Raw genomic sequence first — 27,016 nt, forward strand, 5'->3', positions numbered from 1 at the left:
TGGGGAACATGGGGGTAGTGTAAACAACCCAGCACCAGTTTAACAGCCTTTTGCAACCTAATCAGGCAAGTGAGGTGGGGGGTTGGGCAGACTACCAGTTTACAGCCAATTCCCCACACCTCTATCCACCAAAAATCTAAACTCCAAAACCCTGTTGGTTTTTGGTCCACAACAGGCACATATTTCTCTGGAATACCATGGGACGTACCTGGAAATCTTTTAGGACACACACTTTGAGAACCACTGCCCTAGAATGTTGTTCATACCACTGCATTATATATCATGTCAAATTTAAAGAGCTATGAAATAAAAATATTCAGATGAATAATATTACCCATATTCCTTTGTTGAAAAGTATAAAGCATATTGTTATTAATTTGCAATGTATAAATTTGAATTTAAAATTATTTTACCTGTCCTTAATATTTTCTTCATTGTTTCTCCACATAAGATTTGCAAGCAACAGTGAAGAAATCTAGGGAGCATCAGAATCTAAGGATTATCAATGGAGTCTCTCAAATTTAATTCTTGTTGTCAATTCATTTGGCCATTCTTTTTTATTCTTTATTGCCGAGTAATTTGCAAGGCCCATAAGAATAGCTAAAAAATGTAAGTATTAGTTAATGCTCTCTCTTAAATATTAATATGAAACTATACTCTTTAAAACATTGACTATTTACAATTTTGGAATTTATATAACCATGTTATTTCAAGTAATAATAGCAAACAGTCTTAGGTCATAAAATTTTACACATCTGAAATGTGATCTCAGTATTAATGGATGATGATTTCCTTCTTGTTAAGCTGTTTAGTCTTTATTTGTTAACAGGCTGACATCTGACACTGTTCATTCTTCAGTTTAAAAAGGAAAAGCTTCTTAGGAAGGAAAAGCCTCTCTTCCATTTTAATTTCCTAAGGAGTTTACTCCTCTGGGCAAAATAATCCTGGGGCACCTGTGGTGCAAGTGCTAAAGAAGTATCAAGCCCACCCCAGCCACAGCTGTGCTGTAATCACTGGCGTGTGCCCAGTGCATAATGGCACATTAGGTAGGCATTGATCTCTGCCAGTTTATGAGGTCTCTTAAAGAATTAGGCAGACTTTTTCACTGAAACCCGGGGAGCAGAAATTGCTACTTCTAGGCTAATTCATTTTCAAATTACCATCCAATTGTGACTGATGACCTCACTACAAATCCGCTTATCTCCCTCCAAGCACTGGATAAGCAAAGGAGAATCAATCACTATTGCCCTTTCTTTCCAACTCTACAAAAAACTCCTTTTGCCATTCTTCGCCACCTTTTAGTGCCACTGCAGCTGTGAAGATAAGCATGATAAATACAAAATGCTGCGTAATTGTCGGTGCTCATTTTGAAGGTAAGGGGGGAGAGTAGACTATGTGCTGAGAATGATACAAGGTTTAACTACGATTTGATTTTAGAATTGCTGCTATCAATATGGGTAATTTAATTAATTTCTTGTAAGTAATTTATTCAGACTGAAGTATAATGAATCAAAAAAAATTACTCATAACTACAATATTCAGGTAGCTATACCTTGGTGAAAACCCTGGATCCAGTTTAATCACCTTTGTAGATAAAATTCAAAACATTAAGAGAAAACCTAATGGAAAAATAAAGGCAATGATCAATACAGTAGTTTATTTAAGTGATGGCAATATCATGTAAAAAATATGTAGGAGGCATTAAACACATAATTAGAATCAACCAAAACTTATTAGTAACTTCTCCTCAAGAAACTATCACAGGTGACAGTAGTGACTTTCTGATTCACAATATTTGGTCGTTGCAAGACTGCATCAATAAAAAAAGTATAAAAATAATACTGACTTGCATTGTTTTCTATTAAATTTATAACTAGTTGTCACTTTCAAAGGCCCTTCAATACAGTTTAAAAGTGAATGTTTATTGCCTGTATTGTAGGTTATTTATTTTGTGAAAAAATCTTGCCTGGTTCTCTGAAAATTTTTCATGAGAACCAGCTCATAGAAACCTAACTGGTAAATATATTAATGCATGTAAAGGAATATTCATTTACATATTTTTTGAAGAAAACAATATACAAGTAGCAATTTGAAAAGAATTCCAGCAAAATTGTGGAATGTCTGTTTACAAAGGCATTGGACAAAGCAGTAGTTAACAAAAATCTCAGTGTTGGCAGGGAGATGGATGAGGCAGAAAAACAATTATTTCCACATCTATAATTAAAGCACATAGTTTTGAATGTTTCCATCTCAAACATAATCTAAACTCAAACATCTGGACCAGTTTTTGCTGTGAAGCCTCATGTTAGCTGGTGTGCTGGTACTGCACTGGCAATGGACTGACATAATTACTTACTCAGGGCTATGCTAGCAGCACTTCAGTTTCTTGAAAGAATATCTTCTCAGAGGAGTTGGAGTTGCTTTCTCACAGTTTTGACTCATGTAGGTATGTCATGGCTTCCTTCTGTACATCAATCAATATGGTTTCTTATATTTGTTGTGTGAACTAGGGAAAGTTATTTGTAAAATGACACAATAATACCTATTCCAACCTATCTACCAGAAGGTGGATGAAATATAACAAATTAATTCACAGATGAAAAAAAAATCCCAAGACAAAAACATTATATTTTCTTTAAAATATCTTAAATTTAAGAGTAACATTATCAATTTCTTGAATACTTATACAATGAATAGGGAAAAGCCTATGAATTTAAGTACATTCATATTATTTTCTAGAATATCTGTATGTTTTGTTATAATCAGTATTTTCAAACATAATCAGTATGTGTTTACCTCAAGTAGTGAACATATAATAAGCTACATAAAGGGAAAAATTAAAATTAAATTCCCTATATTAAATCCTTTCCTCATGCCTCAGGTTTCTAAAGTCAACAACAGCTTCTTTCACATCTTTTTTTTCTTTTATTAATTTTAATTTATTGTGTTAACATGTATTCAAGTGTTCCACTCAATATAACTTTCTCACTCCCACCCTATTGCTCCCCAATATCCCTCCTTAATTCCCCTCTGCCAAACTCCCTCCCCCTTTCCCTCTGGGATTTGCTATCCTGTTATCTGTATCTATGTGTTATATATATATATAATTTCACTGATCTCTTCACCTCTGATTCCATCCCCCCACCCACCTTCCCTCTAACAGGTATCCCTCTGCTCCCTGTGACCCTGCCTCTGCCTCTATTCTGTTCCTCAGTTTCACTGATCTCTTCACCTCTGATTCCATCCCCCCACCCACCTTCCCTCTAACAGGTATCCCTCTGCTCCCTGTGACCCTGCCTCTGCCTCTATTCTGTTCCTCAGTTCACTTTGTTCATTAGATTCCACATATAAGTGAGATCATATAATGTTTGTCTTTCTCTGCCTGGCTTATTTCACGTAGCATAATAATCGACAGATCCGTCCATGCTGTTGCAAAAGGTAAGATTTTCTTCTTTTTTACAGCCTTGTAGTATTCCATTGTGTATATGTATCACTGCTATGTAATCCATTCGTTTACTAATGGACACTTGGGCTGTTTCCAGATCTTGGCTATTGTAAACAATGCTGCAACAAACATGGGGGTGCATATCTTTTTTTGTATCAGTGATTTGGTATTATTAGGATATATTCCTAAAAGTGGGATGGCTGGGTCAAAAGGCTGTTCCATTTTTAATTTTTTGAGGAATCTCCATACTGTTTTCCACAGTGGCTGCACCAGTCTGCATTCCCACCAGCAGTGCAGGAGGGTTCCCTTTTCTCCACATCCTCACCAGCACTTATTATGTGTTGTTTTGTTGATGAGCACCATTCTGACTGGTGTGAAGTGATATCTCATTGTGGATTTAATTTGCACTTCTCTGATGATTAATGACATTGAACATTTTTTCATATCCCTATTGGCCATCTGTATGTCCTCTTTGGAGAAGTGTCTATTCAGTTATTTTGCCCATTTTTTGATTGGATTGTTTACCTCCCTGGTGTTGAGTATTAGAAGTTCTTTATAATTTTTGGTTATTAGTCCCTATCAGACATATTCTACATCTTTCTTCATATGATGAAAACATGTGCACATATATATCATAGATTATATTTTGTAATTTGTTGGAAAAAATGTAACAATATAAATATTGTTTTGTAGAGTGTTTTTTCATGAAACATACATCACAAATAAGCCTCTAGCTGAATGTGTAGCTCTGACCCATGCTGTTACTTAACATGTAATATTCAACAGTATGGATTATAACCACATGACTTAACTCATCCCCAGTGAACATTTGGATACTCATGCTGATAGGGCATTTACTTTGTCATTGTTTATTTGTCTTAGCTGCTTGCTAGTTGTTATTTTATTAAAATGTATGTATTTTTATTGCACTTGATATTTCTTGATTGCTTATCATGAATTCATGGCCATTTGGATTCCCTCCAGCAATGAGTATGCATACTTCCGGGCATCCTAGAAAACATTGACCAACTTTGCTCTTTTTAATTATCACCAAGCTGATGGAAGAAAAATGATATCTAATTATTGCTACGGTTGGAAGTCCCCTACTAGTAAGCTTGGCATTGTTTCATATGTTTGCTGCACTTTACAGGTTGGTCTATTGCAGTTCCCCGTTTATATGCTTCAGCCAGTTTTATATTAGGTTATTTGTCTATATTTATCATCATAATTAAATAAATTAAATTTCTATGTTCTTCTCTTGGGAGCTATACAAAGGCTAAGTAAAAACTGAGAAGTAAGCACCCTACCATTAAGTACTTAATATAGTTTATTGAAAATTTTACTATATTGCTTCCCTAATGACATTCTTTTGATTGTAGGGCACTTATTTTTAATTCTATTTTATCATAATACCTGGTAAACTCTATGTACACCAGAAACAAAAGTTAAGCTCTTAAAACAATTAGAAGAGAACATTTTTGATCAAACTGCCAAATGTTGAAGGAAGGAATCATATTTCATATCTGTGTATTCCCAACAGGAAGCTGTTCAGAAAAAAAACACAAAACTTCCTAATTGATTGCTCAATCTCTTTTTTAGCTTTAGTGAGGTATAATTGACATAAAATATTGTGTAAATTTAAAGTGTACAACCTACTGTTCTAATATACACGGCTCACAAAAATTAGGGGATATTTTATAGCTTTATATTTATTTTGAAATGCCCCTAATTTTTGTGAGCAGTATATGTATGTAGTATAACAAAATGATTACCACAATAAGGTTAGTTGACATATTCATCACCTCACATAAATACCATCCTGTGTCTCTGTGATGAGAATATTTAAGATCTATTTACTTATCAACTTTAGAGGATTTAATACAATATTGTTAACTGTAGTGATCATGCTGAACATTAGACCCCATAACTTACTCATCTTGTGACGAAAGTTTGGACCCTGTACCCATAATCTTTCTATTTTCCCACCTCCAACCCTGGAAAACCAACATTCTACTCTGTTTTCTATGAGTGTAGCTGTTTTAGATTTTATATATAAGAATATCATATAGTATTTGTGTTTCTCTATCTGACATTATACTTTTGGTTGCTCAATCTTGAAACCTTTTTCCCTACATTCACAGTTCCACCCCAGAGCTTTAAGTTTACATCTGTGAGTGTAGAATGCTAGGGGCCTTTCACTTCTTACTGCTTTCTGTAAGATTTAGTATTGTATACATTTCAGGATGTTAATTTTGCTTAGTTTTCTTACTTTTAGTATTATATTCATTTCATCCAAACTTGGCAGTTGAGGATTGTGTGGAATTTCATCTAACACATCTCAGATGTGCTTGACCTCAGCCTGTGGGATATGAAAGTACTTAATGTAGAAGGCTCCTCCACCTAATTTCAGAGTCTAGACTCACAATTGGTCTAAGAATATTTCTATAAGACAATGGTCTCTTGATTGAAAATAGATATTAATCAAAATGCAGACAATATCATTTTGTTATTAAATCAGTGATATTAGGATAGTTATTTTTATTGGATTTTCTTACACTAAGTCAATAGGTTGAGGTTTCATTCATTCACAAAATGTGACTGGTATACTGTAATTTATTTTTTCCTGAGGCAAAACTCTTCAAAGGAATACATGTTTTAAGGCAGAATATATCTAAAATAGAGTCCATGTGCTTGCAGTAGAAAAAGGGTCTTCATAGCTTTTAAAAATTATTATTTCTAGGCATTCTATCAATTGTGTTTATTTAGGAAAAACCATTTTGTTTTTCTCTCCTTCCTTTTTTCATTCTTATACTTAAATTAATTTCACAGAATTATCTCTAAAACTCTTCTTGTACTAACTTTGCTCTCTTAGGTAAAATAATTCAACTATAAGTCAACACATTTATAATTATGCCCTCTGATGGATACTCAAGCCAAAGTTTTAGATAATACTTTTTTTATTCTATAGTGCATTGTGTCTTGGTTGCACTTAACTCTTAATTATTGATATAATCAAGAATTTCATTATGATTTTGAAGATAAGTCAACCAACACACTGACAATAAGAATAATCTTTGTATACATAATAACATCTATTACCATAGTTGGGTTTGATAGCTATAAATGCACATATTAAAATCACTTTTATAGTTAATATTTGCATATTTTTAAAGTTAATTTTAATGGAGTGACATTGATAAATCAGGGTACATATGTTCAGAGAAAACATCACTAAGTTATTTTGACATTTGATTATGCTGCATTCCCATCACCCAAAGTTCAATTGTCTTCCATCACCTTCTAACTCGTTTTATTGGTGTCCCTCCTCTCCCGCTATCCCCTCTCCTCCCCCCAACCCTATAACCCCCACACTCTTGTCCAAGTCTCTGAGTCTCATCTTTATGTCCCACCTATGTATGGAATCATATAGTTCTTAGTTTTTTCTGATTTACTTATTGCGCTCAGTATAATGTTATCAAGGTCCATCCATGTTGTTGTAAATGATCCGATGTCATCATTTCTTATGGCTGAATAGAATTCCATAGTATATATGTACCAAAGCTTTTTAATCCACTTGTCCACTGATGAACACTTGGGCTGTTTCCAGATCTTTGCTATTGTGAACAATGCTGCCATAAATATGGGGTGCATTTCTTCTTTTCAAACAGTGCTATGGTGTTCTTGGGGTATATTCCTAAAAGTGGTATAGCTGGGTCAAAAGGCAGTTCAATTTTGAGGAATCTCCATACTGTTTTCCACAGTGACTGCACCAGTCTGCATTCCCACCAGCAGTGCAGGTGGGTTCCCTTTTGTCCACATTCTCACCAGCACTTTTTATGTGTTGTTTTGTTGATGAGCACCATTCTGACTGGTGTGAGGTGATATCTCATTGTGGTTTTAATTTGCATTTCTCTAATGACTAGTGATGTTGAGCATTTTTTCATATGCCTATTAGTCATCTGTATGTCCTCTTTGGAGAAGTGTCTATTCATTTCTTTCGTCCATTTCTTGATTGGATTGTTTGTCTTTTTGGTATTGAGTTTTACAAGTTCTTTATAAATTTTGGTTATTAACCCCTTATCAGACGCATTATCAAATATATTCTTCCATTGTGTAGTTTGTCTTTTTATTCTGTTCTTATTATCTTTAGCTTGCAAAAGCTTTTTAGTTTGATATAGTCCCATTTGTTTATCCTGTCTTTTATTTCACTTGCCCGTGGAGATAAATCTGCAAATATATTGCTGTGAGAGATGTCAGAGAGCTTATTGCCTATGTTTTCTTCTAAGATGCTTAAGGTTTTATGGCTTACATTTAAGTCTTTTAACCATTTTGAGTTTATTTTTGTGAGTGGTGTAAGTTGGTGACCACCAACTGAGTTTTATTTTTTTGGCAGGTAGCTGTCCAATTTTCCCAACACCATTTGTTGAAGAGGCTTTCTTTACTCCAATGTATGCTCTTATCTCCTTTGTCAAATATCAGTTGTCCATAAAAGTGTGGGTTTATTTCTGGGTTCTCAGTTCTGTTCCATTGATTTATATGCTTGTTCTTATGACAGTAACAGGCTGTTTTGAGTACAATGGCCTTGTAGTATAACTCGATATCTGGAAGTGTGATACCTCCCACTTTATTCGTCCTTTCAAGATTGCTGAGGCTATTTGTGTTCTCTTTTGGTTCCATATAAATTTTAGGAATATGTGTTCTATATCTTTGAAGTAAGTCATTGATATTTTAATTGGTATTGCATTGAATTTATAAATTGCTTTGGGTAATATAGACATTTTAATGATGTTTATTCTTCCTAACCATAAGCATGGTATATTCTTCCACTTGTTTGTATTTTCCCTGATTTCTTTTATCAATGTTTTATAATTTTCTGAGTACAAGTCTTTAATCTTCCTGGGTAAATTTATTCCTAGGTACCTTATTTTTTTGGTTGCAATGGTGAAGAGGATTGTTTCTTTCATTTCTCTTTCTGACAGTTCATTGTTAGTGTATAAAAATCCTCTAATTTCTGAGTATTAATTTTATATCCTGCCACCTTGCTGAATTCATTTATCAAGTCCAGTAGTTTTTTTTTATTTGTTTATTTTTTTGTATTTTTCTGAAGTTAGAAACGGGGAGGCAGTCAGACAGACTCCTGAATGCACCTGACTGGGATCCACCCAGCATGCCCCCCAGGGGGTGATGCTCTGCTCATCTGGGTTGTTGCTCTGCCACAACCAGAGCCATTCTAGCGCCTGAGGCAGAGGCCATGGAGCCATCCTCAGCGCCCGGGCCAACTTTTTGTTCCAATGGAACCTTGGCTGAGGGAGGGGGAAGAGAGAAACAGAGAGGAAGGAGAGGGGGAGGGGTGGAGAAGCAGATGGGCGCTTCTCCTGTGTGCCCTGGCCGGGAATCAAACCCGGGACTCCTGCACACCAGGCCAATGCTCTACCACTGAGTCAACCAGCTAGGGCCTTCCAGTAGTCTTTTAATTGAGACTTTAGGGTTTTCTATGTACAATATCATATCATCTGCAAATAGTGATAGTTTTACTTCTTCTTTTCCAATTTGGATACTTTTTATTTCTTTTTCTTGTCTGATTGCTGTGGCTAGGACTTCCAGAACTATGTTGAATAAGAGTGGTGAAAGGGGGCATCCCTGCCTCTTTCCTGATCTTAAGGGGACAGCTTTTATTTTTGCCCATTGAATATGCTGTTGGCTGTGGTTTTATCATAGATGGCCTTTATCATGTTGAGGTATGTTCCCTGTATTCCCACTTTGCTGAGAGTTTTGATAATGAATTGCTGCTGGATTTTATCAAATGCTTTTTCTGCATCTATTGAGATTATCATGTGGTTTTTCTCCTTCCTTTTGTTTACGTGATGAATCACATTGATTGATTTGCGAATATTGTACCAGTCTTGCCTTAGAAAAATAAATCCCACTTGATCATGGTGTATGATTTTTTTTCATATGTTGTTAGATCCGGTTTGCTAATATTTTGTTGAGGATTTTAGCATTTAAATTCATCAGGGATATTGGCCTATAATTTTCTTTCCTTGTGTTGTCTTTGCCTGGTTTTGGAATCAGAATTATGCTCGCCTCATAAAAGGAGCTTGGAAGTCTTCCTTTTTCTAGAATTTTTTGAAATAGCTTGAGAAGTATAGGAGTTAGTTCTTCTTTGAATATTTAGTAGAATTCACTTGTTATGCCATCAGGCCCAGTACTTTTTTTTTTGGGGGGGGGGGGTTGATAACTGTTTCAATCCCATTTGTTGTGATTGGTCTGCTTAGGTTTTCTGATTCATCCAGATTAATTTTTGGAAGATTGTGTTTCAAGGAATTTGTCCATTTCATCTAGGTTGTCTAGTTTTTTTGGTATACAGTTCTTCATAGTATTTTCTTACAATATTTTGTATTTCTGTTGTATCAGTTGTTATTTCTTCACTTTCATTTCTAATTTTATTTTTTTTTATAATAATTTTATTTTTTTTAATGGGGTGACATCAATAAATCAGGATACATATATTCAAAGATAACAAGTCCAGGTTATCTTGTCATTCAATTATGTTGCATACCCATCACCCAAAGTCAGATTGTCCTGTCACCTTCTATCTTGTTTTCTTTGTACCCCTCCCCCTCCCCCTTTCCCTGTCCCATTCCCCCCTCCCCCCCTGTAACCACCACACTCTTATCAATGTCTCTTAGTTTCACTTTTATGTCCCACCTACGTATCTAATTTTATTTATTTGAGTCCTCTCTCTTTTTTTCTTGGTGAGTCTGGTAAAGGTTCATCCATCTTGTTTACCTTTTCAAAGAACCAGCTCCTGGTTTCATTAATCCTCTGTATTGTTTCTTTAGCCTTTATGTCATTTATTTCTGCTCTGATCTTTATTATTTCCTTCTTTTTACTAGCTCTGGGCTTTATTCGCTGTTCTTTTTCTAGTTCTTTTAGATGCAGGGTCAAGTTGTTTATTTGAGCTTTTTCTAGCTTCTTGAAGTATGCCTGTAATGCTATGAACTTCCCTCTTAGGACTGCTTTTGCTGTGTCTCATAAATTTTGAGTTGATGTATGCTCATTATTTGTTTCTAGGAATTTTTGAATTTCTTCTTTGATCTCATTGCTAACTCATTTGTTATCTAATAACATGTTATTTAGTTTCCAAGTGTTTGAGTATTTTTCAGTTTTTCTTTTGTGGTTGATTTCCAACTTCATGCCATTGTGATCAGAGAAAGTGCTCGATATAATTTTAATCTTAAATTTGTTGAGGCCGCTTTTGTGCCCTAACATGTGGTCTATCCTAGAGAATGTACCATGAGCACTTGAAAAGAATGTATATTCTGCTACTTTAGGGTGAAAGGTTCTGAAGATATTTAATAAATCGAGTTAATCTAGTATGTCCTTTAAGTCTGCTGTTTCTTTGTTAATTTTCTTTCTTGAGGATCTATCTAGTGATGTTAGTGGGATATTAAAATCCCTTACTATTATAGTATTGCTATTGATCTCACCCTTTAAATCCATCAAATTCTGCTTTATATATTTAGGTGCTCCTATAATAGGTGCATAGATATTTATAACGGTTATATCTTCCTGTTGGATTGCTCCCTTTATCATTATGTAGTGGCCTTCTTTATCTCTTAGTATATAGCATTTGTTTTAAAGTCCATTCTGTCTGATATAAATATTGCTTCCCCAGCTTTTTTTCACTTCTATTTGCATGAAATATTTTTTCCATCCTTTTATCTTCAGTCTATGTGCATCCTTTGTTTTAATGTGTGTCTCTTGTAGACAGCATTTGTATGGGTCCTGTTTTCTTATCCATGCAGCTACCCTATGTCTTTTGATCAGATCATTTAATCCATTTACATTTAAGGTTATTATTGATATGTAGTTGTTTATTGCCATTTTATTCTTTAAAACTCTATTCCTTTTTTGCTATATTCTTTTTTCCCTTTGATATGTTTATAACAAGTCCCTTAGCATTTCTTGCAGCATTGGTTTGTTTGTAGTGAATTCCTTGAGGTTTTTTTATGTCTGGAAAGCTTTTTATTTCTCCTTCAATTTTAAACAATAGCCTTGCTGGATAAAGTAGTCTTGGTTGTAGGTTCTTGTTTTGCATTACTTGGAATATCTCTTGCCATTCCCTTCTGGCCTCAGGTGTTTCTTTTGAGAAGTCGGAAGTCATCCTTATGGGGGCTCCTTTGTAGGTGATAGTCTTTTTTTTCCCTAGCAGCTTTTAATATTTTTTCTTTATCACTTTTCTTTGGTATTTTAATTATGATGTGTCTTGGTGTTGATTTCTTGGGTTTCTCTTTAATGGAGTTCTCTTTGCTTCTTGAACTTGTGAGACATTTCCCTGCCTTAACTGAGGGAAGTTTTCAGCTATGATATATTTGAACAAAGTCTCTATCCCTTGTTCTTTCTCTTCTTCTTTCGGAGCCCTTATGATGCAGATGTTATTTCTCTTCATGTTGTCAGAGATGTCTCTTAGAGTTTCCTCAGACTTTTTGGTCTCTTTTCTTTTTTCTGTTCTGCTTCCTTGCCTTCATTTATCTTGTCCTCTAACTTGCTGATTCGATTCTCAGCTTCATCCTTCCTGCTTTTAATTTCTTCCATTGTGTTCTTCATTTCTGATATTGTATTTGTCATTTCTGACTGATTCTATTTTATTATATCAATGTCCTTTTTTATATTTGCTATCTCTTTATTTAGGTGTTTGTAATGACCATTTATTGTTGTTCTAATATCTTTGAGCATCCTAACAATTGTTATTTTAAACTCTACATCTGGTAATTTGATTATATCTGACTCACTCAGGTCTTTTCTGGGGATTTTTCTTGATTCATTTGTGTTGCATTTCTCTGCCTTATCATTTTGTCTGTGTAAAAGAAGGTTTTGGCCACTGGAGTCCACTGGGTTTGGCCTCTGTGTTCCCTAGGTGTGGTCTGTTTGCCGGCCCACCCCTCTCCCCTGTTGCTGCCTAGGGTGTTCAGGTATGGGCATTGCTGGTGCCTGCCCACTGGGGCTGTTGCTGTGGTTTTCGCCTCTACTTCACGAGAGTGGCTTAGATCACATGCTTGTGTGTCCAAGCCTCAGTGGCCTTGGCCTTCGCCTTGCCTCCACAGGTGGTCTTATGCTTGGCCCTGAAGGCAGGGGTGAGCACCTTTGCTCATCTGTGGGTCTCCCCCTGATTCTGGTGTTTCGCCCTGCCACTGCAGTAGGAGCTCGCTCATGGAACTGCTGCAAGCCTTCACTCCACAGTCTATGCTCAGTAGCGGGACTCCGCCTGTTCTGGGTTTTTGGCATATTTTAATAAAAGCAGTAAAATACCATAAAATAATTAAGCAAAATCTATATGTAATCAAGCAATCAATATATTAATTGAGCAACATCTAGTAAGTAAAATAGCTAATAAAAAGAGAATCACAATCTTTAACTTAATAGAAAATATAATTTATAGGAGACAAACATTGTACAAGATGTTATAAATGTGACAAGTAATGGAAAATATTAAGACTTTTATTGTGAAAGTAATGTTTAATTGAGATGTGAAGGATTATATGTAGTTAGCTGATGAGTGGATGTGATTAAAATTGGGCATTTTGGCAGACCAATTGATAAAACCATTTAATGTATTTTCTTTAATATGGTCACTTCAACAAGTGTGCCTGCTTTTTAATTATGATTTCAAGTAACACACTCATCTACTATTTGGATCAGATTATGGTTAGAAATGCATATGTTTTTCATATTATCTGGTAACAAAAATGTGAGTGTCTCAATCCACTTGATTATTGTTTCTTTACCATCTGAATCTAGTAAGACTGGCAGAGTAACAGCCTGTATATTAAGGTAGAATAGTCATTGTACCGAGGGTTTTCTTTTTCTTCTCTTTTGGTGTACAACATAATAATGTTTTTAATTTGTTATTTTTAATTTATTGTATTGACATGGTTTGAAGTATTCCATTCAATATAACATCCTCTACAAATTGCATCAGTCCCCTTTAGGTCCCATGCAAAGTCTCTTTCCACTCCTTCTACCCCCTTAACTTCCCCTTTCCCTCTGGCTGTTGATACCCTATTGTCTGTATATATGTGTTATGCATATACATTTTTGGCTGATCCCTTCACCTTCTTTGATTTCATCCCTTCTTCCCCTTTCCCTCTAACAGATTTCCATCTGTTCCCTATGACCCTGTTTCTGTGTCTATTTTGTTCCTCTGTTTATTGTGTTCATTAGATTACACAAAAAAGTCTTCTTTACCATTTAACAGAGATATTTAGGGTGTTCTTTAAAGAAGTATAGAACTTCAATTGATTTTTATTTATATAAACATGTAGATCCTAGGTATCAAAGGAATCTTTTATAATCACACAGCTTTTTATTGTATTCATCTTTGTATCTCTATACTGCTTGTGATAGCTTTCTAATCAATATTCAAGGATAACTTAATATTATGAGTAAAAATTCTATAAGATGTTAAATCTTTTTAAAGATCTTTTCACTACATATTTCCATCTGCCCTGCAAAAATTTAGAGTTTGGCTATATGACAATTATTTACAACTTTAATACCACTATAGATTGTGTCAGTTTTGTCATATTATTCAGTAATATGGTTTTCTGAATACTGCTTGAAATGTTCTGAGATTACTATTAATATTTGGGAAATCACTACTTAAAATACAGGCTGCTATGAATTTTATATGAACTCCTGTGTTCTGCTGAATAAAAAATAATTTTATGGTTTGGTCTAAGATTTTTTTAAATTTCTCTGTTTTAGAAACAAAACTAAATTGCACTTGATAAAGAAAGCTCAAGAGTACTTGTGACCACATATTTAGAATAAAGTTGGATTAAAACTTCAGCATCTGAGTCTCCATTTTTGCAGTGTAGATTAAATTGTTCCAGAAATTCCATTCAAAATGGCTAATCTACATGTCTATGTATGATACTGTACAAATCCAACTATTGTTAATTCTCTGTTTCTTTATGCTTATTTTTTTTTCACCTATTGTTATTTTCAGTTCTGGCAAACTGTTGTTGGTTAAGGTTTCACTAAAGAAGAGTTGTGTGGAACAGTTTCTATAGTAACTGTCTAAGACCTCAGGCAAATCCTTAATGACTGTTGGTAGCACTTCTAGACATAAGTTGTTTCAAAGTCTAGTTTTGGCACAAAAGGGATATGCTTTTGATGAAACTCAGATGAGCTGCAACTGAATTTCAGCCTATACTTCCACTTAAACTATAGTCAATTACTATTGTAATAAAAGGACAGAAAGAACATGAATAATGAAATCTACAGATAATCTACAGTATAATTTTAGCTAATAATTTCCACTCCCTTCTCTAACAAACTTCTTTCTAGAACATCTTGGCATTAATTGTGTAAACTAATGTGAGTTTTCTTCTCTTCCTGTGGCAAAGGTATCAATAAATTATAAAACAAACCTGAAAATATGGCCAGGCCACAAGGTAGGGATAGAAAAAGCTGATTAATCATTTGGTCTAGATAACTGTTCCTGAAAAACTCAAAGAAAATTTTCCTTCTGCCTGTCAAACCTTTGGAAACATATCACCATCACCCATAATAGTATTTAAGTTAAATCAACATACTTAAACAATTTAAGTTTATTTGTTAAGAATATATGTGAATACTAAATAAGCGAGGAAGATTTTACATACTAATTTCATCTTCCCCTCCCTTAACCCTATTGAAGATATAATGAAAGAACTGAAACAAAAAAAAAATGAATGAACAGAAATGTACTAAACCACTAGGGCCAAGAGAATAATAAAATGGTTACCACCATGTAAGATTTAAAAAAACTTTGGAGATGCTAAATTTATATAAACTTATTTGACTTGGAAAAGGAGTAGAGGACCTTTCAGGACAAGCAAACCCGTTCACCCTAAGGAAACTGTGAAATGATCATCACTAGAAGAAAAGATTAGGAGGCCATGATTTCTACCTCTTAATTCCCAAAATATTAGCTATCGGCAGGTATTTTCCCTCTGCCAATTACTAGAGATACTAAATAGCACTAGAGAAAGTACCCCACATATTATCCCCTGGTGGTCTACTGTGAAAAGACTAATTTGTTTATTGGTAAATATAAAGCATAGTCTAATGATTCACAAAATATGCTTTAAACTTTTTATTAACTCAATTCCATTATAGACAGTGCTTACACATATGGTTTCATATCTCACTAATACATACTAATGAACAGCCCAGAATAACTTGATGTGTGAGGAAAGCTGATCACATTAATGAGAAACAAAAAATTACTCAGAATCACCAACTGAAAAAACCTGAAGAAAACAAAGACAATGAAGGACATGGAAAAAAATATCAAAACAATAGTGAACATTCCCTAGAAATAAGAAAAGATATTTAATTTGTTAGAAACAAACAAGTAAATAAAAGACTATAAGAAAGAGAATCAGAAAGTGCTCTTTGCAATTATAACAGTGATAATTGAAATAAAAACTTCAATAGGAGAGTTAGCAGACAGAATCAAGAAATATTGCCACAAAGTAAATCAGTAATAACATGAAATGGTAGAGTAAAAAATATATAAATTAATGGATTAAGTAGTTAAATATGATATTTTGGGGACCATACTAATGGAAAGACAGGATACTCGGGAAAGAAATTCTTGTGCATATCTATCTATATCTGGATATATATTTCATGTATATGTTGGTATATCTCTTCCTATACCTATATCTACCTATATGTCTACCAAGAAAATGTCTCATAAATGAAGGGTGTGACACTTTGTATTAAAAGGGCTGTTTATCACTCAAAGCAATGATAACAAAGTAAAACGCATCCTTAAATGTCTAACATTACTACATTCAAAAATGTCAAGAATAAAATAAGATTTTAAAACCTTTTCTTGGTGGGAAGAGATACATGTTACAAAGGAACAGAGATTAGAATGCATTAAATGCTCAATTGCAGCATTAAACAGATGACATGAAAGTGAATCGATGCAAATATTAAGCATAAGACTGTTGTAATGACTATATTAATGTCAGTGAAAATAGATGTCAAAGCAAAAGCACTACCAAGGATAAAAAGAAACAGTACATAAAAGGATCAATTCAGCAGGAAGACATTCTAAGCATAAATGTGTATGAGCCTATAAAGGAACCACAAAGTATAAGAAGTCAAAATTGACAGAATTAAAGAAAGAAAACTGTAATTCCATGATCATAGGAAGGACTATATTAAGACAACAAAGCAAAAATAAATAAGTAAACACAGAGTGGATCTAAAGAACACTATACAGCACATACATTGGAACTTAAAACAACTTCCTGTAAGTTTTAAATAATTTACATCACACTATGTTCTCTGACCACAATAGATTTAAAATAAAAATTAATTGATATCTAGAAAAGCATAAATAAATTTATAGATTCAACAAGTCCAAATCCAAATATTAGGAAATTTTTTTGTAAGAGGGAAGGAATTATATGAGAAGACAACACCCTAGAAGTACCAAAGAAGTACCAACAGCTGAGTTGGTTATCTCATAAAATTTGATTTTGAGATTTAGTGTAAATCTAAAAAAATCAAGGCATCATGTTATTGGCAAAAAGGTAAACATAATCCAATGTAATTAGAGTCCAGAACTAAGCCGCTGATTTTTTACAAAGTTCCTAAGGTAATTCAATGGGGAAAGAAATGTTTTTTCAATAAATGATTCTAGGACAACTAGACATTGACAATAAAAAAAATGATTAATCTCAACACTTACCTCTAAATACCTGCAAAAACTTATCAAAATGGATCATAATATTTCAAAAATAAGAACAATAAAGCTCTTACAGGAAAATATTGAAGAAACAGTTTAATGTTGAGGTTAGCAAACATTTCTTAGTACCCAATGGTAAAAATTATAAACGAAGCCTGACCAAGTAGTGGTGCAGTGGAGAGAGCATCAGACTGGATACAGAGGACCCAAGTTCAAGGCCTTGAGGTCGCCAGCTTGAGCGCAAGCTCATCTAGTTTGAGCAAGGCTCACCAACCTGAGCCCAAAGTCGCTGGCTCGAGAAAGGGGTCGCTCAAGGCACATATGATAAAGCAATCAATGAACAACTAAGGTACCACAATAAAGAGTTGATGCTTCTCATCTCTTTCTTCCTGTCTGTCTGTTCTTATCTGTCCCTGTCTCCCTGACTTTCTCTGTCTCTGTCACACACAGAAAAAAATTATAAATGAAGAAAAAAATAAGAAAAATGACATATGGCACTTTATCAATATAAACAAATTGCTACCAAAAAAACCTTAAAACTAAAAAATAAAACCATTAAATTTGGAAGTTATTCACATACCACTCTATCTCCCAAAGGACTTGTATCTTGAATATATAAAATGTTCTTACAACTCAAAAATAATAAGAAAAAAAGTCTTACATATATATACATATATATATATATATATATATATATATATATATATATACACACACACACATTAAAATGAATAAATAGAGAAAATTGACAACATGAAATTCTGCAAGTGTGCAGAGTAGGGATCAGAAAACTTTTTATTTAAAGGGGTAGATAGTATTTTAAGCTTTGAGTGCTCATGGTCTTTGTCACAATTATCTAACTCAGCTTTTGTGGCATAAAAGCAGCTCATTCATAAACAAATAAGTGTGGCTGTGTTCTAAACACCATTTCTTTACAAATAATGCTAAATTTGGCTCTAGACCTATAGTTTTCAGATCCCTGATGTATAACAACAGGAACTCTTATACACTACTCAGGTGAATGTCAAATAGTACAACCACTTTAGAAAACTGTAATTTCTTTAAAAGTTCAACAAATGACCCTGCTGTTTGAATCCCATAGAATTTTCCAAGAAAAATAAAATCACATGTCCACATAAAGATTTGTGTATAGATGCTCATATAAAATTAATTCACAAAAGACAAAAGATGGAAACAAGTAAATACTCATCAACTTAAATGAAGAAATAAATGTAACATAGCTACTTAATGGAGTACTACTTAGATATAAAAATAAATAAAATACTGATAAATATAAGTGTATAAATAAATCATTATGGTAGGTGAAAAATATATTTAGTTATATGATTCCACTTAAAATATATAATAAGTGATATATAGCATATATAAAATATATAGTTATATATTTCCATTTATATAAATGCAAACTAATGCATAGTATAAAAAATAAATGGTCAAAATGAATCTTATTGGGGTATGGCAATATTCTGTATCTTGCTTATGATGGTTGTTTCCTGGAAATATACCACTATCAAAACTCATAGAATCGAGCCCTTTCAAACAATGAAGTTTATATTTCCTAAATTAATCTTAGTAAAATTAGCAGAAAAAATATATAAAGAGGTGTCCCAAAGAAACTACACACATCTTACAGAGTTTAATAAAGACAAAAGTCTTATTCAATGTTTTCCCTTCTGTGTGTGTGTGTATATATATATATATATATCAATAGGTAAATTTAGTCAGTCATAAAATGTCATTCTCCCAACAGGGTTGTTCCCTGAAATAATGTAATATGTATGTCTGTCTCTTACTTCTGAATCTTTTATTCTTAATCATTTTTATCCAATGATAAGCTTGTGTGTGTGTGTGTAGGAAAGAAGAGGATGCCATCTTTTTATTCTGTTTACACAAATATACATTGTATCTGAAGTAAGGCTAAGAATAATGGCAGTTGTGTGATATACTCCTGATCTCTCCCCTTGAAATGTCAACAAATTGAACAACTATAATGCAGCAAAATAACATCAGGTGGGCTCGCAGGCACACCTAAAAGATCCATGCAATGAATGGACTAAAGGTGGGATGAGGTGCAAAAGGGGCAGAAAATGAAATGCATTTGCAGTGAAAGAGGAGAGAAGAGGAGAGAAGACAAACCTGGGATGAATGGTTTGTTTGTTTGTTTTTCTGCTGCACTATGAGGAGAAGGGAAGCTCTAGCTCTCTGGATTTTGTCTGAGGGGTATGGAGAAGGAAACAGAGTGACTGGTCTCCTTCTGCTGGGAGGGGCTATAAGATAGAGGGGCAGAGGGAAAGATAAACCAAAGCAGCCAGAGTGCTGGGTCACAGCCAGTGTCCCTGTAGTCTGCCTGAAGCATGCACTCAGCAGAGACAGAGAAAGTTAAAGTGTGGCCTCCCAGCCTCCTAAATCCCACCTCCCTCACCTTGCAATACAGAGAGGCTAGCTCTCCAGAGCCAATTTCTCCCCTGAAGAAAAGAGGTGCTCCATGTTCGGTCCCCAGGTCTTTACATACATGGGAAGGAGTACTCAGAAGCCTGAGGTTGCCAGTGCTAAAGCCATAAAGCCATAAAGCCTTCACAACACGGTCCACCTACAAATGCAGTTGTGGCCCCACCTACATCATTGGGACAGCAACATCTCAGCGGTAGACAGAACGGGAACTTCACAGAGGTAAAAGTTGTAATATAGCAACACCTACTGGAAGAAACCTCTTAAAATTGAAATTTACTTTTTCTTTTTTTCCCTTATTTTTTTTCTCTTTTGAATTTTATCTTTTTTAAATTTTACACTTTTTATTCTTTTTTGTGGTGTTTTGTTTTTCAATTTTTTGTTTGCTTTTGCTCTTTTTATCTGTGGTTTTTCTTGTCATAATATTTTAAATTTTTATATTTTCATTGTATTTTTTATTTTAATTTTTCATTTTCAAAGTTGCATTTTTTATTAGGGTTCTTAACAATACCACTCTCAAATGCCATCAAGGAAGAAGAAATCAAATATAATACCTACATAAGACAGAGACATAGTTCAGAAAAAAAAATTAAATCTCCAGAAAAAATCTCAATCACATGGAAATCTGGGAACTAAATGATAGAAAATTCAAAATTAAATGTGAAGTGGTTCTCAGGACAATGTGGATGTGGGGGAGGGGGAAAGGTATAAAGACGAACAAATATGTGGTGACAGAAAATATTTGACTTCGGGTGATGGGTATATAACATATTCAACAGTTCAAATGCTATAGAAATGTTTACCTGAAACCTATGCACTGTTATTATTCAATATCACCATGTTAAAATTAATTTTCTAAGTTAAATTTAAAAAAATAAATTGCACTTGAAGGCAATACTGCTAAATAATGGAAATTGTCAATAAATTATTCTAAAGTATATAAGATAGAAATGACTTGGAAGCAAGATCAATGATATAAAGGAGTATTTTTAAAGCAAGGTATATGATTTAAAGGAGACAAGTATTGTGGGAAAAGTAGTATTTTTGGAGCAAGATCTGTGATACAAAGAAAAGAACACTAGAATTAGTATTTGGGATTTGGGTTCTTAGTCTCTTTAAGATGTATGAAATTTACTTTGCCCTTAGTTTCTTTATGTTAACAATGGAATAATATTTTAATATTTTCGGCTCAAAACTTCTGTGGAGTAAAATATTTAACCCAGATTATAAAAGATAGAAGAAAAATAAAAGAACTGCCTGACCCTGGCTGGTTAGCTCAGTGGTAGAGCATTGGCCTGGCGTGTGGTTGTCCTAGGTTTTATTCCCAGTTAGGGCACAGAGGAGAAATACCTATTTGCTTCTCCATTTCTCCCCTTCTCCTTTCTCTCTTTCTTTTCCTCTCTCTCTTCTCTCCCCTTGCAGCCATGACTCAATTGGAACTAGTTGGCCCTGGGCACTGAGGATGGTTTCATGGCCTCTACCTCAGGTGCTAAGAAGAGCTCAGTTGCTGGGCAATGGAGCAATGGCCCAGATGGGCAGAGCATCTCTCCCTAGTGGGATAGCCAGATGTATCCCGGTAGTGGTGCATGTGGGAGTCCGTCTCTCTGCTTTCCCTCTTCTCAGTGAATAAAAATAATAAATAAATTAATTAATTAATTAAATAACTGTTTGAGAAAAATAAATAAATGATTCAATCTGAATCATTGGTAATTTTTGGGAAAACATACAGACAATAAATTTTGTCAGAGGTAGGAAACATTCCCCTTCTACTCATGGTCATTCCCATCTCACCCTCACTTGTTATGGAGGTTAGGCATATGCAAATTATTTTAGTAGCAAAGCCATATCTACAAGCACTCTTTCTGATCTTGTGGGTGCTAATATTTCAGCCAAGGCCATGAGGTGAGAGCTTGCTGGTTGCCAAAGTCACCAAGGTTTTCTGTTATTATATCTGAATGTGAGCTAGATTCTCGCATAATTTTCTTAGCACCCCTCAGCTATCTAACTTTTTCTCTGTCTTTAAAAAATGTCTAAAGAATTCTGTGTTAAGGACAAGCTATTCAAGTTCCTTGGAAAATCTTAGAAGTGGTTACAAAGCAGACTGAAATAATAATAAACTAAAAACTCAAAAAACCTATTTAAAATCAAACTTAAATAAAAGCTAAGTTAATAGGGGAACATTTTGTATCAAAAGACTTTTCATTTAAAAAAAAAGTTTTTATCTCTTAAATATTTTTTTTGTATTTTTCCAAAGTGAGAAGCAGGAGCAGCAGACAGACTCCCACATGTGCCAGACTGAGATCCACTCAGCATGCCCGCCAGGGGGCGATGCTCCGCCCATATGAGGCGATGTGCAGTTGCAACCGGAGCCATTCCAGTGCCTGTGGCAGATGCCATGGAGCCGTCCTCAGCTCTTGGGCCGACTTTGCTCCAATGGAGCCTTGGCTGCAGGAGGGGAAGAGAGAGACTGAGAAGAAGGAGAGGGGGAAGAGTGGAGAAGCAGATGGGCACTTCTCCTGTGTGCCCTGGCCGGGAATTGAACTGGCGACTTCCACAGACTGGGCCGATGCTCTACCACTGAGCCAACTGGCCCAGGCCTACCTCTTAAATATTGACATCCTTTTGAGCATTATGAATGTTTAGTATAGGTGCTGCCAAAGCAAGTATGCATTATAAACCTTTTAAATAGTTTTGTTTTAACTCAATTCACAAACAATGTATCTTAAAAAAATGATTCTTAGTCTTTCTTAATATGACTCACTAAATAAATATTGTCTGTTCCTTAATCTTATAGGTGGGGAGCAAGCATAAAAAAGAAAAATATTTTCCCTTTAAAAAACTTACAATCTAGAATGAAAACATAAGACAACCATTTTGAAAAATAAAATAAATTAACAGTAGTTTAAAAATTATTCATAATAAGGAAAATATATTATATACTTCAAAATCCAATTTTAAAAAATAAATTATTTTAATAATATGTAAAAATTGTAAGCAACTAAAATTATGTATTGCTAGTCTCAATGTGTAAATGAGAAAGTTAAATAAGGCAAAGTATTTTTCTCAAGTTGACATTGTGATTCAGCTTGTAAATCCACAGATATGTGAATCAGAAGTATACTTTCATTCTACTATATAAAACTACTTCCCTATAAAACAGACCAAAGTTATTTGATATTCATATAAGAATGAACTTCAAATAGAATAACAAATTATATATACTACTCTTAATCTTCTTAACATTCTGATTTATATCTTTTTTCTCATTTATATAATTTCAATTTTTGTTTTTAGTTAATGTGAAATTTTACCTCTTTCTTTCATCCAAAATCAGTAAATAATTTTCTTAACTATAGTCTCCTTTAATTGACTTGTTTAAAAAAAATAAAATCTTGATACTGATATCTTTATCATGAGCTTTCTCATATGGTATTGGTATATATTTAATCTAGAATTTGCTTAGAACAAAACATATGGAAAGCCACGTCTAGAGAACAGTCAATAATTGCAGAATTATCCTCTGATTCAGAAGAGAAAATGTGTCATAGATCTTGCTATATTGGCATTTCATAAGCAAATAAGCCAAAAAGTAATAAAATTAGCAAGGCAAACAAAATATATTGTCTACTATATAAATAATTATTTATATTCAATATGTTATAATGCATTTGAGATGTCCATAATTCTTCAAGTTTACTTTTGTTTAAAAGGGGAGAAATTAGGGGGCCACTGATATGGACATTAATATAAAACAAGTTCAGGGACTCTAATTCTGATGGACACATCACATTTTCAACACACTGATATTTATCAACCCTCATTTATATTTGTATCACTGAAAGCCTAAATCATAAATAAAATTCTTCAAGTGGTTCTATTAGATGCAACATCTGGAAGTAAATTTTACAGATTTTAATTAAATTTGCTTCTCTGACCTTTATAAATATTCATTAGTTGTCTAGCATTCACTATGCCATTTCAATTCAATGTATATCTTGTTAATTGTATTCAGTGATTTAAGACTCATTCAAATGGACTGTTGATGTTTTAGTAAGTTAATTTTGAAAAAAACTTGCTTGCCCTTTAATTATACATTAGAAGGTAATGATGGCAATGACATTGAAAACAAGTCTATGTATGACTTTAGCCTTCATAAATTTGAAACAGGCTTTAATTATTTCATTTATTTATTGTTTAGTGAGAGAAGGAGGAGAGAGAGAGAGAGAAGCAGGAAGACTGATCTGCTCCTGTATGTGCCCTGATAAGAGACAAACCAACAACCTCTTCTCTTCAGGAGAATGCTCTAACCAACTGAGCTCTCCAAGCTATCTGGACAGGGCAGAACAGTATTTAATTAATACCCAGGTAATTCACTTTGTGAACTTTGCCTCCTATAGTAATGGTCTATGAAAAATTATAATTGGAAAATTAAAAGGTTATTGTTTGCTAAAGAAAAGCATATTTTTAGTATTTGTGTGCATAATGTATTACTGAATAATGGCTGTATTGTGGGAGGCTAAAAATCTAGCCCAAAAGAAATATATATAATATGTATAATATGCTTGTATATATAAATATGTATGTATGTATATACATATATTAGAGAACTGGCAATACAAAAGTCATATTTTGAAGGCTTTATTCTTTACTGATACTAAATATTAAGATATATCCTGTAAAAAATTCAAAATTTTTATTTGATTTTAACTTAGCAGTTTCACTGTACATCCCAAGTCAGTGAATTCTCACATGTGATAAATGTTTTTCAAATGTAAATGAGCTTCTATTAAATAATTATAATATAATTTTAATTAAAAATCATTTTAATATTAAAAATGAAAAGCATAAAAATGCATTTGTTCACTTTAAATAGGAACAATAATCTAATTAAATACAAAGGACCCAATAAAATTGGGAACTCTAGTTTTACTGAAATAAAAATAAAAGAATAAATTTAATAAAAATTTGCATTCCACTTGAAGACCCATAAATGGAAAAAAAATATTTATAATTGTTTTATATTTTTCTACCAGTCCCATAGACTACTCATAAAATTTTAATCATAAATTTGAGTTCCTTTGTTCATTTCTTCTCATAACAACAGAATATATAGATATAGATAGATATAGGTACCAGTAGAATAGTAGGCTTAATGCTGCTAAATTTTCTTCCTATTTTTTACAATCAAATGAATATTGAGAAACATTTATAGTTAAAGAGGTATAAAAAATAATAAACATGCATTTTGATTTCTTAACTGTATTTGACTTTAAGGGTAATATTTCAGTCTTACATCTTAGATAAAAATTAATATAGCTTAATACATGAAAAACGAACTCCTCCCTTTGTGCTTGACACTCAAGCCTTTGAATGGATTCGAGCTGATAGGAACCATACGTGGTCCAGGAAATGCAGAAGGGGCAGGCTTGTCAAAGGATCTTCCTGGATGGCAATCTGCCCACAAACCAACTACCTCTGCTCTGTGGCTCCTGGGGAACATGTCTAATTACTAAATATGAAGATTCAAGACAATATAGTAGGAATCCAGATCTTGACTATTTGAAGAGACAATGTGGCTTTCTTACAAAACAGTTTTTTTCCCCTAATATTGGAACCCTCCCATTTTCTAAATCATTCTACACCATAGAAGGTTATATAAGTAAAAACAGAAAGTGCTCTTCATTTTTAAAATTTATAAATTATCTTTTATATTATATGCCAAGGAACTGTATGAGCAAAGCAAAATATTTACCAAAACAATAATATACAAATATGTATATTTTAATATCTCTTACCTCTTTCCAAGAAATATTCTTAATTTCTGAGATATAATTGTTCAGTCCAACTGGTTATTTTATGCACCCTATAAAAATAAACAAGTCCATTCTTAGAATTCAATGAAAATCAAACAATTAGTAATAAATTAACAGGGACTCCTCTAAATTAAATTTCTTTAAACAACTTCAATACCTTTCATAAGGAAATGTAGAGAAGAAAAGAAGAATGTACTATGGGAAGCAGATACCAAATGTGACAAATATTTTACATTCATTTCTTGCACCTTCAAACAATTACAATTTGTAATCACTAATGGGATTTAAAAATAATTCATTATTTAGGCTCTGCTCTGTCAAAGAATAGCTAATTTATTTGAGAATCAGTTGAAACTCTAACATGCTCTATTGATTTGTCCGTAATGCTATGATGTCATTCACATTTTTCACTACTGATGATGAAAGGCTCACACTGACAAACCAGCTAAGCAGTAATTTCATGGAGCTGCTAACAACTAACCGGATTTCATTTTAACAAAAGCTTTTCTTTTTCATGAATAAAGAAAATACATTATATATGAAAAGTAAATAAAAATTTTAAATAACTGAATCTCTTTAAACATAATATTAAAACATGCTTTAAATGTGTTTTTTTTACTAAAATAGATGCTTTCTAACATTTGCTTTGTAACATCAATCATATCAATCATATACTATTTCATATTTGAATAATTAGTAAAAACAAATTTGTAAACAAATAATGACAATTAAAATCTGGGCCAAAGACTTAATATTATCATTTGGGAAAAAATACAATTTGGTAAAAACAAAAAAAATGTATGCAATGGAAATTCATTAGCTAAGTATTAACCTTATTAAATAATATGAATCTTATTTTAGTCAATTAACACTGTAGTAATAGAAGTTCTGAAGTAGTATTTCTCTTACATTTATTCTCAATCTATTTTTTACTGTACATTTTTAAGAAATATTGACTATTGAACATTATAATATTTTTGAGAAATATAGACTATATTATCCTACATGCATTTACACAATATGTTTTTTTAATCCTTTACTATGTAATGGGATTAGAGATAATGTAAAAAATTGATTTAAGTAAAACATTTATGGCCCTGGCTGGTTGGCTCAGCGGTAGAGCGTCGGCCTGGCGTGCGGGGGACCCGGGTTCAATTCCCAGCCAGGGCACATAGGAGAAGCGCCCATTTGCTTCTCCACCATCCCCCCTCCTTCCTCTCTGTCTCTCTCTTCCCCTCCCGCAGCCAAGGCTCCATTGGAGCAAAGATGGCCCAGGGCTAGGGATGGCTCCTTGGCCTCTGCCCCAGGCGCTAGAGTGGCTCTGGTCGCGGCAGAGCGACGCCCCGGAGGGGCAGAGCATCGCCCCCTGGTGGGCAGAGCGTCGCCCCTGGTGGGCGTGCTGGGTGGATCCCGGTCGGGCGCATGTGGGAGTCTGTCTGACTGTCTCTCCCTGTTTCCAGCTTCAGAAAAATACAAAAAAACAAACAAAAAAAAAACATTTATGCAAGGTTATATGTAAATAAACAAATAATTCAT

General features: G+C 33.7%; 1 protein-coding gene across 1 annotated transcript in view; it reads right to left on the minus strand.

Annotated features, from left to right (window-relative positions):
* Positions 1 to 27,016, minus strand: part of SEMA3A (semaphorin 3A) — a 612,798-nt gene that overhangs the window by 357,928 nt on the left and 227,854 nt on the right. Inside the window, exon 2 of the mRNA XM_066353930.1 lies at positions 25,463 to 25,530. The gene's annotated coding sequence lies outside the window, so the exon portion shown is untranslated. The remainder of the gene's footprint in view (positions 1 to 25,462; positions 25,531 to 27,016) is intronic.

The sequence above is a fragment of the Saccopteryx leptura genome, chromosome 12 (assembly GCF_036850995.1).
Source record: "Saccopteryx leptura isolate mSacLep1 chromosome 12, mSacLep1_pri_phased_curated, whole genome shotgun sequence".
Lineage (NCBI taxonomy): Eukaryota > Metazoa > Chordata > Mammalia > Chiroptera > Emballonuridae > Saccopteryx > Saccopteryx leptura.